Source organism: Micromys minutus (assembly GCF_963924665.1).
Source record: "Micromys minutus genome assembly, chromosome: 12".
NCBI lineage: Eukaryota > Metazoa > Chordata > Mammalia > Rodentia > Muridae > Micromys > Micromys minutus.
This window is the reverse complement of record NC_137981.1, coordinates 4071241-4085923: the sequence shown is the minus strand read 5'-3', so window position 1 is coordinate 4085923 and position 14683 is coordinate 4071241. Positions and strand designations below refer to the sequence as shown.

General features: G+C 43.3%; 1 protein-coding gene across 3 annotated transcripts in view; it reads right to left on the bottom strand.

Moving 5' to 3' along the window:
* The window catches only part of PTPRG (protein tyrosine phosphatase receptor type G), a 659839-nt gene that overhangs the window by 177378 nt on the left and 467778 nt on the right, over positions 1-14683 (bottom strand). The gene's annotated exons all lie outside the window — the stretch shown is intronic.

Sequence of the window (14683 nt, the reverse complement as noted above, 5' to 3'; positions counted from 1 at the left end):
GGTGAGGTCACTCTGGTGAGGTCACTCTGGTGAGGTTGCATAGGCAGCTGATTATACTCAAACACAGCCTTACCCCAGTGGCATTTAAGGAGTAATGGAAGACCTCTTGTCCCCAAGTAGGTTAACTGTCTCAGGTACAGAGTAGGATCACCAGGGCGCTCAGCCTAAGGCAGAGTGAGAACTTTGTTGGGGGTGTCAGCTCTATCACACACATAGCATAGCAGGTAGAAAGGGAGCAGGTAAATCAAAGGATGCTAAGACAGAATAATGCTGAGACTGAGACCTGCAGAGTAAGAAAGACCCTGTTCAGATCTGACCATCTCCGGGTTTTCAGGCCCTGCAACATCATTGATACCTCTGTTTCTTGGCAGGGAAGGGGAGGTTAAATGGAGTTAAATGGAGGTTGGGAAATAAGAGGAAGAGCAGGAGAAAGACAAAAAGGAGAGGAGGAGGAAGGATAGGAGAAAGATACGGGAGAGGAAAAAGCTTGTCCTTCTGTCTGCATTTGATACTGCCTAGGAAGCAAGAAGTGGGAAGTGCTGCTTACATCAATTTATTTATTCTAAGGATGTAGGAGACTTCCTCACAGTCTCCACCCCCTTTCCTCCTCTCTCCTACTTCTCATCTCTGTCTCCCGGTTGTCTTCACGGCTCCTGTGTCCATCCTAGAACAGGGTTACACAAAGGATAAATGAGCCCAGCCCTCTCCTCTGCAGTTGCCTCTGGGTTTCAGAGCCACATCCAGGCCTGAGATGGGAAGGCCTTGCCTGGCCCCAGTGGTATGCAGACTCAAGACCAAGTCCCCAGTCCTCATACTTGTTTGGAGCCAATGGGACAAATGGGACTTGCCCTGACTGCCTGCTCATCAGGAACAAGAGAAGAGCAGGCAGGTTGACGTGAAATCCTGTGCCCCATTCTGGCTCCTAATCTGCCTTAGATCTGCAAGTGACTCTCAGGTCTGACTTGATTCTCACTCAGAGCAAGAAGATCACCCACTGACAAGGACACTTCTTAACATAGGGCTTCCTGACTGCAGGTCAAAAAAACAAAACAAAACAAAACAAAAAAACAAAAAAAACAAAACAAAAAAAAAAAAACCAAAAACAAAACTCAAGCCAGTGTGGTATTCTTAGGAGACTTGGGGAGATTTGGGGAGGCACAGGGGGTGATTCCACTTTCTTCTGGATTAGGAGGAGGGTCACCAGCATCTCAAGACTTGAGAATATGCTAAGAAAATTGCAACACCAAGAGGAAGACCTGGCAGAGACCTGAGGGGTAAAATGTAATCAAAGAACCCCAAGAGAGGCCATTTGACAAGCTAAGGCCAGTGGCTCTTAACCCATATTACACTTTGAAATTATGCAAGAAAGTAATAAATGCAGCCGTGTCCCTTGTGACTATCATCCACAGAAGCCATCTAAACATGACAAAATCCATATGCACCAGTCTCTTCTATGAAGTGTAGGGTTTGCCTATATTCTGTTGCCTCGTGTATATATATCTAGTTCATATATCACATATACCACAACAGAAATTCTTCAAACAAAGCTATCACACTCAACTCAGGGAGTAATGATTAAAAACAAGGCTTCACGTTCAGGGCAGATGTGACTTTGGTAATTTTCAGGATTAGATCTGAGGGCAGATTGAATGTACAGTTGGTTCAGAGGCAACACAGACGAATATGAAGAGCCTTGTACGCATTTCAAGCCTGGAATGGGATTCCAGCATCACTGCCATTTAGAATCTGTTGAGTGAACCCAGCATGCAGCCACTGTTGAAGACAACTGTTCTCCACATTATCAGTCCAAGGAACTTGGAGGAAGACAAGATCAGGAGGCAAGGCACATCCTGTAGCAGTGCCTTCCTCTCTCACACAACACAAGCCTATACCTCTCCCACTGCACATGATAGGTGCTGCTACTTTACACTGTAGTGATAGTGGATATTTCCTGAAGACTTACTATATTTTAGCATATGTCCAGTTTTTTTTTCTGTAAGCTCTAATATAACCCTTAAAGCAACTTTCCAAGGTTGAATTGTTGTCACCATCCCTGTTTCCAAGACTAGGACACTAACATAAAAAGTGGAGCTTCTAGAACCTAAAGCTAGTAATTGCCAGGACTCGGATTTAATTGAGCAATATAGATCTTCTCTAAATTGATTCTTAACTCTAATTTTACCTCAGTGCCTGTGGGATTGACAGTATCAGCAGCAATGCCCACAGGGTGTCTATGACAACAGGGACCATGCTTCACCCAATTCTTTCATATCCATATTGGTTACTGTTCATGGCACATCATAGTGACCTTACGACTCTGCAAAGGGAATACGTTAAGGCAAGGGAAAGGACACGCAGAAGGTGTGTGTGTTGGTGCTGAGGGGAGCCAGAGTTCCTACCTTGTACCTGGATTCACACTGGACAAAGGATACAAATGAGAACAGACAGCCATTCTTTTGGACAGTATTAAACACTTCCCAGGGCTCACACCTTACTGCTGCATTGCCTATGACCAACCATCTCACAGAAGAGGATATTCCCATAGTGATAAGGCCACAGAGAAAAATCTCCTTTTTATGTCTTGACCCTGGGGGGAAACTCCTAAAAAATAAGGAATCTCTTGGGGATGAGAGCTAGCTGACGGGGACTTCTGACTTCCACTGGTCCTCCCCAACATGCTGTGCTCCTTGCCTCTCTAGCCAACTGCATGACTCAGCTCAATAAGTCCTACATCACCACCCAAAGTGTACTGATAATTACATTAGCCCCTCTTTACAGTCGTAAAACGGACATGCAGATGCTCCTTGAGGAAATTTGGTTAACTCCTCTTGAATTACTGAGTTACAGCACCAACAGCGAGGCCTTAAGACCTTGACTCGCAGCCAAAACATTGAGAACATTTGCCAGATTCAGGCGGGCTGGGAGGACACAGTGGTGGTGAGCTGATGGTGAACTGATGGTGAGCTGATGGTGAGCTGAGGCAAGGAGCTTCCTTGACTGTTTGTATTCTAAGCGTTAACATCAAAAAGTGACCATCTGATGTGTTCTCTGTCACTTTTGCATTTCACCCCTGCTCACTACAAATTATCATCAAAACTATTATCCTTTTTCTCCTTTATTATTTGCTTTTATAACATGGAATCATTTTGTTCAACTGCCCGCACATACTGGAAATGAAATATTAGATACAAAACTATTATTATTTTGAGAGGTACAAAGACTTCTCCATAGTTATTTTACACATGATTGCATGTGAAATTTATAATAAATCAGTAAGAAAGTTATGTTTCCACTGTGTAGACAAAAGAACTGAAGGCCATATCCATTACAGGAATCGAAATCTAGAATTTCAGCACATAATATATTACACCAAATCTTAGACACTGATTTCATAATCAAAAGAGCTCTTTGGGAAGGTTCTGGAATCAGGACCTTCTTAGTGAGGACTTCAGAGCATTACATCGGATGCTTCGGGAACAAGCAGAGCTCATACGCGTCACTAACTGCCACTGTTAATAGTATTATTTATAGTGAATGATCTCAAAAGTCTCTTTCCAAAATGCTTAGGGTTTCACCTGCCAGATGTGATTAGTGGAACCAAGACATGTTTTGCCCTCAGAAAAACAAAGTGACCTTTTGAAAACAAAATCCTTTAAAATTAGAAATAATTCACAGACAAACCATAGGTTCATTCGAGGGTTTTGGAGATGCTAGGTTGGTAGAGTCACAACTCACAACACTGAGTAGGCCCTCAGCAAGATGCATCAATGAGTCCCCACATATGAATGATCAAATACTTGGATTCAAGACTTGTTTCAGATGAAAACATGCAATGTTAAGACATTGGTCAAGGCAACTGCAAGACGGATCTTCAGATGGGACCCTGGCTGTCACATTCAGGACCTTTCTCAACCAAAGGGAAAGGCTAGAAAAATACTCAAGAAATGGATCATCGATGTCTAGTTGATACTGAAGCCAAAGCACCCTTTCAACTGCAATGTTGTTCACAATACTAGGTGCTTAATTAATGTGTTCTTACAATGCACAGTAAGATTTCTCTTGCTAAAACTTTGGAGAATTTTTAATTCCACATTAATAAGACCTAAGTTCATTAGATCTTAGAATAAAAATCTAAAATTTTAATGCTTTCTTTCAGTGCTAAGGATTGGGGGTCCGGTTCCATGTTAAACTCCCAGCAGATCCTGTGCTACATACACCTCAAATTCTCACTATTGTATCCATGTACTATGTACAACTACCTAGAAATTTGTGTGTATGCACTAATATCATGTATCTCAGTATTTACTTCTTCATAGAACACATGAGCTAAGAAAAGGAGAGCCCAATATACAAACATATCCGGAATGTCAATGTACAGCCATGCTGTACAGTTCTCGCCAAAATCAAAAAGGGGAGAACTTAATGCTGGCCATTTTCTCAACAGACACCTGTACTAACAACAAAGAAATAACGTGACCTCCAATTACCATGCTCATCACGCTGTTACACTGAGACACTTACCCGTGGCAGGCTGAACACCTGGAAGAACACAGTTACTATTAAAATGGAAGTTCTCCCTACAGACCGTCTCCTAACAGCTCACAAGCCAGAGGTGCATCTTGAGAACCACCACGGCTGGCAAATCACTGTGGCCAAGGATTATGGAAAGAGGAAAGATGAAAACAAACAAGCAGAAAGCCTCACATGGTGCTGTAGTTTGGTATGGTGTATGCTCAAAAAGTGCACAGGCAGGAAGCCTGGTCCCTTTGTAACTGCACACATGTGTAAGAGGTGGAGTCTGGCACAAGATCACTGAGTGTGACCACGTTCACAAAGAGGGATGAATGCTGGTGTCACAGGAGGGAGTGAGTTTCCACAGGAATGGATGTTTATTTAAAAAAACAAAATGTTGGCTTCTTCTCCCCTCAGACCACTTCAGATTCTTCTTCAGTGTTCCTGCCCACAACTTCCTGACTGTCTGATGTCACTGGCCGAAATACTGCCCAGATCAGGGACATTCCTGCCCAAGACACCAGCCCCACCATTCTTGGTCCATGCAGGAAGTACACTCATTAGGCAAAGGGACTCCATTTCTTTATACATTGTTCACTGCTAGGTATTTGGTTACAGCATCACAGAACAGACTAAGACACCGGAATAATATTTACTGGGGCTTTCTTCACCATAGCTAAGTCACAGGCTCAGTCCACATGGCTCAAAACAGAACAGGCAAGAAAAAGGTGGCTTACATGTACAAACTGTTTACAACTCTAAAGAAAAATGAAGCTATTTCACTTTATTGTCAAAAAAGTAAAAAGTTTGCCTTGCTCATTACCATATTATATAAAAAATATGGTTGAGTGGATTTCAACCAGACTAGCAAATGCCTGTACAAACTAGTCTGTCTTAAACCCCCATGTAGTGTTCCTGACATCCATTTTGGGAAAGTGGATCATGGGGACAATGAGAGACTGACAGGAAAGCCGTGGGCCATAGCTGGGTTCAGACAACCAGATACCTGGTCTCCAGAGGAAACAGAGCACTGTCAATGACTTTGCATTTCTTCCTGCGCAGTGAGTGCCGCAGAGCAGTGAGGCAGGAGCATGACGGCCCATAGTTACACGCAAAGGTCAGGCTGTGAAGAAGCTAAATATTAACTACATCTACACACAAAACTACTTTATGATTTTGAACTAGGTAAATTGGGAAGAGGAGGAGGCAGAAGAGAAAGGGAACGGGAGGGAGAGGACCTGAAAGTGTATATTTCTATCCTCTACCATTTCAACAGAAAACCCTACCTTCTGGTTCTGTTTTCTACAAAGGACTGAGACAGACTGTGTTCACCAAAATGTCAACTCTGCAGTGCACCATGATGTGCAATTTTGGCATAATTTACACTGAAATAAGATACATGCCTTTCCTTCCACATCTGTAAAATGAAACAACCTCCTCATGAGTTAAAATCCTATCTCAGGTGCTAGATTGGGGGTATAAGCATTTAATCCCAGCACTCAGGAGGCAGAGACAGACAGATTTCTGGGAGTTTTGAGTTTGAGACCAACCTTGTTTACACAACAGTTCCAGGACAGCAAGAACTACAGAGTGAGAACTTGTTTCCAGAGAGAAACACATACACACACACACACACACACACACACACACAGAGAGAGAGAGAGAGAGAGAGAGAGAGAGAGAGAGAGAGAGAGAGAGAGAGAAAGAGAGAGAAACAGACAGACAGACACACAAAGAGGCAAAGACAGACAGACGGACACACACACACACACACACACTCTTGCCCTGGGGATACCCTTTGTTGCAATGGCAAGAGTACTGTTGCTGTGGTTTGTGAAGAGAAGCTCTGGCAACCCTCACAAGAGAGATGTTAATTACCTACTGGTCACTCATTCATTCACTCATTGTATGTGCATGTACATTCGTGGACATGTGTGGTCAGAGTGTCTTACTTTTCCAGGTAGGTCTCTTGGTGACTGTGCTACTTTGCTCTGAAAACCCTGTTTCTCCTCAGAAGTACTGGGCCATCATTACACTCACTCTGGTTATCCCGGGTTCTCAGATCTGAACTCCCATCCGCAAGCACGTGAGATAAATGCTTTATCCACTGAGCCATTTCCAAACATACGTTATCTCCGTTCATTGATGTTTCAAATGCTGCTTACTGATTTAAGTTCAAAGGAATCTGCACACACTTACCTCTGTTTACTTTTCCCTATCTCAGTGAGTGTTCTATTAAATTGGTGCTTGTTTCTAACACTGTTGCCTGAGAAGAAATACCCACAGGAGCTCTTAAGAAGCCATAATACTTAGAAATACAACAGAAAATAAGAATCTTGCCTCTTAACTGTTCATACTTTATGTTAGAATCCCAGATATCCAGGATTATGCCAGCAGAAATGAAGGTGTGTTGAGCCTGAGATCGATAACCATTCTGGAATTCCATCAACCTATACCATGACATCATCAGCCCTCTCCAAGCATCTCTTTGAGATTAAACATTACTGTTCTTGGTCAACCTGAAGCCAGATGAGCAATCTGATCTTGTTTTGGGAACTCCCCTATGCACTGAAGGATATTTCCAGCATCCAGGATTTCTAACCAATATATGCTGCAGGATGCCAATGCTACCTGTGCCTCAGCTGTAACAGGTGAAGCTACCCTCCGACAGGACTGCCTGTCCCCTGGCAAGCACAATCCCCTATCTACTCCCCACCCCCATTTCCCTTAAAAGATGTTCCAGAATGACCAATGACATCTTAACCTCATTCAACCACCCTATACATGCCATGTTTATGAGGAGCTTTTTAAAACTCTAAAGAAAATGGTAGCCATCAGAATCAAAAGATAATGGTAATGCCTACAGAGTGTAACAATATTTAGGATCAAAGGCTTCAAGTCAGGACAAAAGAACCGGAACATAAAGTTTCCAGAAAGTAGCTATTCAGGTATTTGCAAAATGAAGAGAGCCCTTGGCAGTTATAGACCACAGTGATGATGGGTTGATGGCAAACACATCTCTCTGTACCTCTACAACGGAAACCCAACTTAACACCAACAGTAGAGATAGAGTTCATTTGTAGAAATGTTGGCTCCACAATTGCTGCCTATCTAATATTATCTAATATTATAATATATTATATATTAGCATGGTCCCTCAGTGGTAGCCAGCTAGTAGTATTTAATGCCATGAAGAAGCAGCTTTTGAACTAGTTTAACTGAGGGGGGACAGGGTAAGGAGTTGCCACAGTCTCTAAGCTTGGGATGCAAAGTTCCCTGTGTGGAATCTGATCAGTGAAGACACCCTACGTACGCATACTCCAGAGAGTAGCCTCTAGGAAGGAACACTTTCAGTCATAGAACTCAAACTCCTGGCTCGGAGGGCTCCTGAGCATTAGAGGAGATGGAAGCCATTCGCACACCTTTGCAGAGAGTCTGGCCTGTCTGGTTATTTGTTGTCACTCAGTCGCCATGGAGTGACAGGAACAGTCTATGACATGGATCAGAACAAATGACAACAGCATGCCAAACTACCACTTAATGTGCAAAAGCAAAGCACTTGGGAACCGTCCTCGAAGTGCAGTGATTTAATTAGAATAGATCTTCACATGGTCACATTCAAAGAACTCAAGTCTCTTAATTATGTAATGCTCTGCCAATAATTAAATAGCCCGCTGTAGCATCCACTAGGAGAGATGTGAATCACGGGCTATTTGCAGACAAGCAATGTGCTGAAAACACCTGATAAGGCTATAAATTCCGTGTTGTACATCCACAGATTGGCTCCAAAATTGCATCTGAATGTTAAGAATGACTCTGGCTTTCACTTAATGGTGAGTTCTATGAAATCAATTAACTGTTAAAATAGCTTAATTGGAACATACATATTTTAATTTTTGTGTGTATATAAAAAGTCTTCTTAATCAACCCAAAACATGTTGAAATTACATTTGTGGGTAATGTAGTGAAATAACTGAACCTGTGAAACGATCAGAGCAAAGATGTGGAAAATGTGGAGGGCAGCGTTCAGACCGCACCAGCTCACAAGGAGGGTGGGAAGATGGCATGGCTTAACTCGATCTTGCGGAAAGGCAATCTGAAAGGGAAGTTCTTCAACACCAGTGTATGTTCTCAGAAATGAGAACAGTTCTTGGGGGTCAGTGACAATGCTCAGCAGGTAGAGGTGCATTTGTCAAGCCTTGAGGGCCTGAATTTGACCTCTGGGGACTACGGCTGGCAGTGGAAGAACACGTCTGCACACACATATGCACACACACACACACACACACACACACACACACACACACACACACCACATACATGGCAGACAGACAGAGAGACAAGTAATGGTGGGGGAAATTTTGGCAGTTGGGTACAATTACTTATTCATACCCCTGCCTCCTACTTCCCAGAACTGGTGGGGATGAGATTGGAGCTATCTATAACTGTGGTAGTTTATTGTCGCTTAAAAAAAAAAAAAAAAAGCAGAGAAAATTTCTTGGGAATATGTGCTTTTTTTTTAAAAATACCTATTTAGGTCACCAGGAACAAAAGCCTTATTTATGCTTTAGTATTGGTGGTTGGTTTAAAAACGAGTAGAAGAAAAGCAGAGAGGCAGTTCCAAAATCCACAGTGGGAAACCACATGCTCTTGAAATGACATATTCATCACTGTAAAATTACGCAAGGATGTATAATTGCATTTTTCTCCTAATATTTATCTACCTGACCTGTTTTGTCTTCTTTTCATCCTAAGGACAGAGTGATAGAAGGTCACCTGTGATATTATTTCTCCTGACCCCATTGATGGGAGGACGCAATGTTAGGGGCCCTTTGAAATGTTCATGGAGTCTTTGTGGACTGAATCAGGCAGCAAGTGAATGAATGAAGAAGGGAGAAAAATCTGAAACGAATCTGAAGGAGAAAATAACAGCAGGGAAAACCAAGGAAACTCCAGATGCACTGAAACAGCAGTCAGCCATCAAAGATCACAGCAAGACCTTCAGGAGCAGAAAATGAGAGACGGCAAGACAAGCCCCAGAGGTCGCGCACCAGCAAAGGACGCAGCATTCTTCCTCTGTTGTTGACAAACATAAAAGCACTTTCGTAGGAAGGGCTACAAAATCATTCTTAGATGCGTACATCTCATTCAGCCTTGGTATTAAAATGTTCCTTTGGGCTTCTGAGTTCCAGAGTGAAAACGTGGGAAGGGTTTTCTCAGATTTAAACCTATCGAGCACTTGCTTGGTGAGCAACAGCTGAGGCCAAGTGTTGGCATGGGGCCTGGGGAGGTAGGTAAGGTTAGAAACTGGAGAGCGGCCATAGACTTCTGCTGCAGAGACTTTATACCCCACTTCCAGGGACCCACACCTCCCAGTGGGCACTTCCAATACTTGCTCACTGATGCCCAACCGCAATCAACCTTAAGAACCTCAAGATTAAGGTCAACTAAGTATTTGCCCATGAAAGTTACACGAGTAGTTACAGACAAAAGACGCAATGAGCTCACGGCACAGAGGCCAGAGGAGACAAGCAACGTAACAGCTTCTGCACGAGATGTAAGGCTAGGAGTCACAGTGGGTCACAAAAAGGACAAGTCATATCCGCCTCTGACAGGTGGAGGAGCGGAAGGTGGAAGGCAGGGAGCTGGAGGAAAACACTTTGGAGCCAGCTCTGGATCAATGAGTCACCAAGAACTTCTGCCTTCCCCATGTCTATAAATAATCCCAGGTGCTGCCATTTCATTTAATTACTAAGTCTCTCCAGATGGAGAAAAATAATTAAGCCGTCTGCAGTGCCGACATGATATAAAGAATAGGTTAGCAACTCATGAGACATCTGAATTCTAATGTTTCCTTTCAACTCTGAAGTGAGGGCAGAAGGAAAGGGGTGGACAACTTCACAGACAGCAGGGAAACCAATCGAGTGTAGCTAAACCCGAGGTAGACATCAAGTGGAACGGGAGCATGGAGGCACAGGATGCAGTTCCAGTGGCGAGAACGGAAAAGACGCAGAGAACACCAAGGGTCCCTGGAGAGAAGATGGACTGTCATGAAGAAATACTTCGGGGGGCCTGGAGAGACGGCTCAGCAGTTAGGAGCACTTGCTCTTCTGGGGGACTCAGTTTCTTCCAAATGAATGGTGTAGGACCACATCAGGCAGCCCCACAAGCAGCTTGAACTAGGGCTTTCTGTCGGAGGGTGGGGCAGAGGGGATTCCAACCTCTTCTAGCCTCTACAGATTCCTGTACCAACATGGAATCCACAAACATGCAAATTTAAAATCTTAAACAGAAACACTTCAAGATTTTAAAGATCACTTGTAATAAGCACAACACAACGTATTTACTTCTTGGAGATACACCAGTTGGCCACTGCATGGGAGACATTTCGTATCCTAGCATTCGGAGCAGATTTAGAAGTGAGCTCATCCAAAGACTGAAGCAAAGAACAAGGCACCTAGCTGGACTTGACTCTTAATGCCTTGTGCATTTCCAACCTTGAATCCCCCGGTCTCAGTGACAATGAAGGAAATGTCATGTGTGCACATGGAAGGCAGTGGGGCATGCCTATGCTGGGACATTCCCCTTTGGTGCTCTGTGCAAACACAGCAGTAATGGAGTCCACGAGATGATGGCGGCAAATGTCTGCTTGCCAGACTGAAAGCCCTCAGGTAGTCACGTGGTTTCCCACCTAGTCTTGGCGGGAAGACAGGAACGTATGGAATGGGTGGCGGATGAAGCGCAGTGAAGAAACTGCTGATAAACGGAAGCATAGGAAAGGCGAACATGACTCGGGATGAAAACTACAACCCTACACAAAGCATGGTTATCCTGAATACGAGATACTCTCTCCTCAAGACTTCAAGGGAAGCCAATTAAGTCTTTTAGTGTATTACTTTAAAAGCAAAATATCACTCCACAAATTGCCCAATTATTCTCCCGATCCTAGCTCACACAAGCATGAGTATCTTCTTACTTGTTTAACTAGATAACCCATGGAAGGCATTACAATATGAGAATGGCTTAAAAAACTACTTTAATAATTCTCAGAGCATTTTACATTTTTATCAGCATTCAAACAAGGTTAACAATAGAGAATATTCAAAGTTTTACTCTAAAAAACAAGATAATTATTTTAATTTTTGTACTACACTAATGATTTATTCTCTGGAATGATTTAACAAATTCCTTTATCCTTTGCCAAGTGTTTACTTGAAAAAAAATGTTTTTTTAAAGTCGTTTAAAATAAAACTGTAGTTTTACTTAGCTTTTTTCTCTCAAGGCCCGTGAGCCCAAAGATGATCTGTGTGACCTGGGGACGATGGCATAATCTGGATACATTCAGATATCAACAACTCCGCAGCAAGTGGCTCTCGGCTTTGTGGAACAGAACTGCAGTCACACGTTTCAACTCACTGCCAGTCCATCTGGGCTCAGAGGAAACACTTGCAGGAGAGGCCATGCTAACCTTTAATATAAGATGGACTCTCTGAGTTGAGCTTTCACCAAACGATGCCAGCTGCCACTCAAAGTCTCTGCAGTTCATGGCCAGCATAACAACGCTATGAGTATGCAGATGCGTCCAGCAGCATGGCAGGGACACCGTGTTGCAATGGGAAGGCAAACACTCCTTACCTTGATGCAACTAGAGTAGCAAGACATTCTATGTAAACCTTCCCATACTTAATGCTTTAAAAACTTTAAAGTTTCAACCCATCATGTCTATGATTTGCAATAAAGCAGGTGTATGAAACTAAATTTAAGTTAAACAAGACTCTTTGGTCTACCTGCTGGGCCTGTGTTGAATACAATGCTCTGGAAACCTTATGGAACTTCAGGTTTAACCACAGAGGAGGCAGAGAAAGCACCAGGATTACTCAGAACAACAGACTTGTTTAGGGTAAGTCAACAGGAGGTCCAACACCTATGTATAAACTGATAACAGGAAGCTCCAAGGTATAGTAAAGGGGAAGGCTTTTGTAGTAGATAAAGGCGAAATAACAGGGAGAATTGGGGAGCTCATAGACTAGAGAAGTTTAGGGTGGGGAGGAAGCCAGAAGTGCTAGGATGCTAGTGGATACTGAAATGCTTAATGGGGCCATGTGATGCAGAGAGAGCCTGGAGGCAGGGATGTGTTTTGGTATGCTAATATGCACCACCCTAGGCCATCTGTCCCTTCTGCCACTGATTAGAGGAAAAGGCTCTTTTTAGGTAAAGAACCAGTTTCACAAGTTCCTAAGGAATGCTGGCCTCTAACCTCCAGAATCTCGGGAAATGGAGTTTCCTTTGAACCTAAAAATCTACAGAGAACTTGGCCTTGCCAATGGTACCATGTCACCCTAGATTATCAAACCAGACAAAGTGAAAGGGAGGTATGTTACTATTCAGAGGTGTGTGCACATGTATGTGTACCTGATGTGTGTCCATGACGGGTATACGTGTGCATGATGTGTGCACATGAGTGTGTACATGTGTGTGCATGTGCATGTATAGGATGTGTGGGTGAGTGTGTATGCAATGTGTGAGTGGGGTAGAGGAGACACATCTGTAAAGGTCAGAGAATAACTCCTTACATTTTTATGTGGATTCTCAATGGAACTCATGTCAAATTTGCACAGCAACTACCTTTGACCCCTAAAGAAACAATGCCAGGTTAAGCCCTCTTTATATTTTAGACAGATAACAAGTTTTCATGTTCACTGTTTTTTTAGAAGATTTTTTTTTGTTTTAAATTCTGTGTATATGTGTGTTTGTGTGTCAGTGTGTACACCTGACTGCAGTGCCTTGTAGAAACGAGAAGAGATTGTCAGATCCCCTGGAGCTGGAGTTACAGTACTTGTGAGCCACCTGGCATGGGACCTAAACTCAGGTCCTTTATGAGCATGCTTCATACCTGCTCTTCACCACGGAGCCTTCTTCCCATCCCTCAAACTCATCCTTATAAGGAGATTCAGAACAGAAGGTAACCAGACTGAACCTTTTCTTTCTACTGCAGACACATCGTAAACTCCAATCTATCAGCACAAAGGTGCCCTGACCCAGAAGAGAACCAATGTAGCTCAGCACAGATGTGCCCAACACAGTTCTGTTCCTTTTATCAGATGCCCTATATATTTTTTTGTCTCTAGGACAGCAAGCCAAAAATTGCTGTAAAGCAAAAACTAATGAAATATACATTCAACTTTTTCATACATGAAGTAGGAGCTGTGTCTGAGAACCATTTCAAACACTCAAAATCTAGGTTTCACAGTTAAGGATTTTGGTGGCTTGTTTGCCCAAGACTCTAAGTGGTTCTATATTTAACAAGTGTTTTTGGAAGAATCAAAAAGAAAAGAATTCAAGCATTTTTTGATGCATGCATCTAAATCAATACTCACAGCATTTTACAAAGTACCCTTTCCTATACAAACAGCCCCGCCCCGGACTCTGCCTCCTCTCCCCAGAGCAGGGCCTGGGTGCTCACAATGGCTTTGAAGGAAGGTGGGAGGCAAGAGCCAGCTAGGTAAAAATCATCTGGCCAGAAGGCAAGTCAGAAAGCAATGGGTTAACAGCTAGGAGGAAATTGCTTGAGTGAGATGTGACTGTTGTCAGAGGCCATGCAGTCACTGTCAGGAGCATGGATGGCTCTGTGGGTGAAGGCATTTGCCATGGACAAGCCTGACAGACAACCTGAGATAACAAACTAAGGACCTACATGGTGAGAGAGGCAACTCCTGCAAGTTGCCTTCTGACTTCCACAGGTGCTCTAACACACACACACACACACACACACACACACACACACACACACACGCAGGATGGAGCGGGAGGAGACAGAGACAGAGAGCGAGCGGACACCTGGGAGGCATTATCTAAAGCAGGGTGAGAGGTTTCCACCTTTCATGAAAAGCTGATATAAGAGCTATGAGCAGTGGTCAGTGTAAATACATGAAAAGTACAGTGTCCCAGCACATGGAAGCCAAAACAGGAGGATTACTGTGAGTTGCAGACTAGTCTGTGCTAAAAAACTCTGTCTTAAACAGAACAGGAGATGAAGAACCATGATTCACAAGTGAACCAACATGGAGGGAGTCTCAAGAAGGACAAGTTACCATGGGGATTCGGGATGGAAAGAAAGGGCTTTTCCCAGCAAGTGAATGATGCTGTTTGTTAATGTTTTTTCAGGTAATAT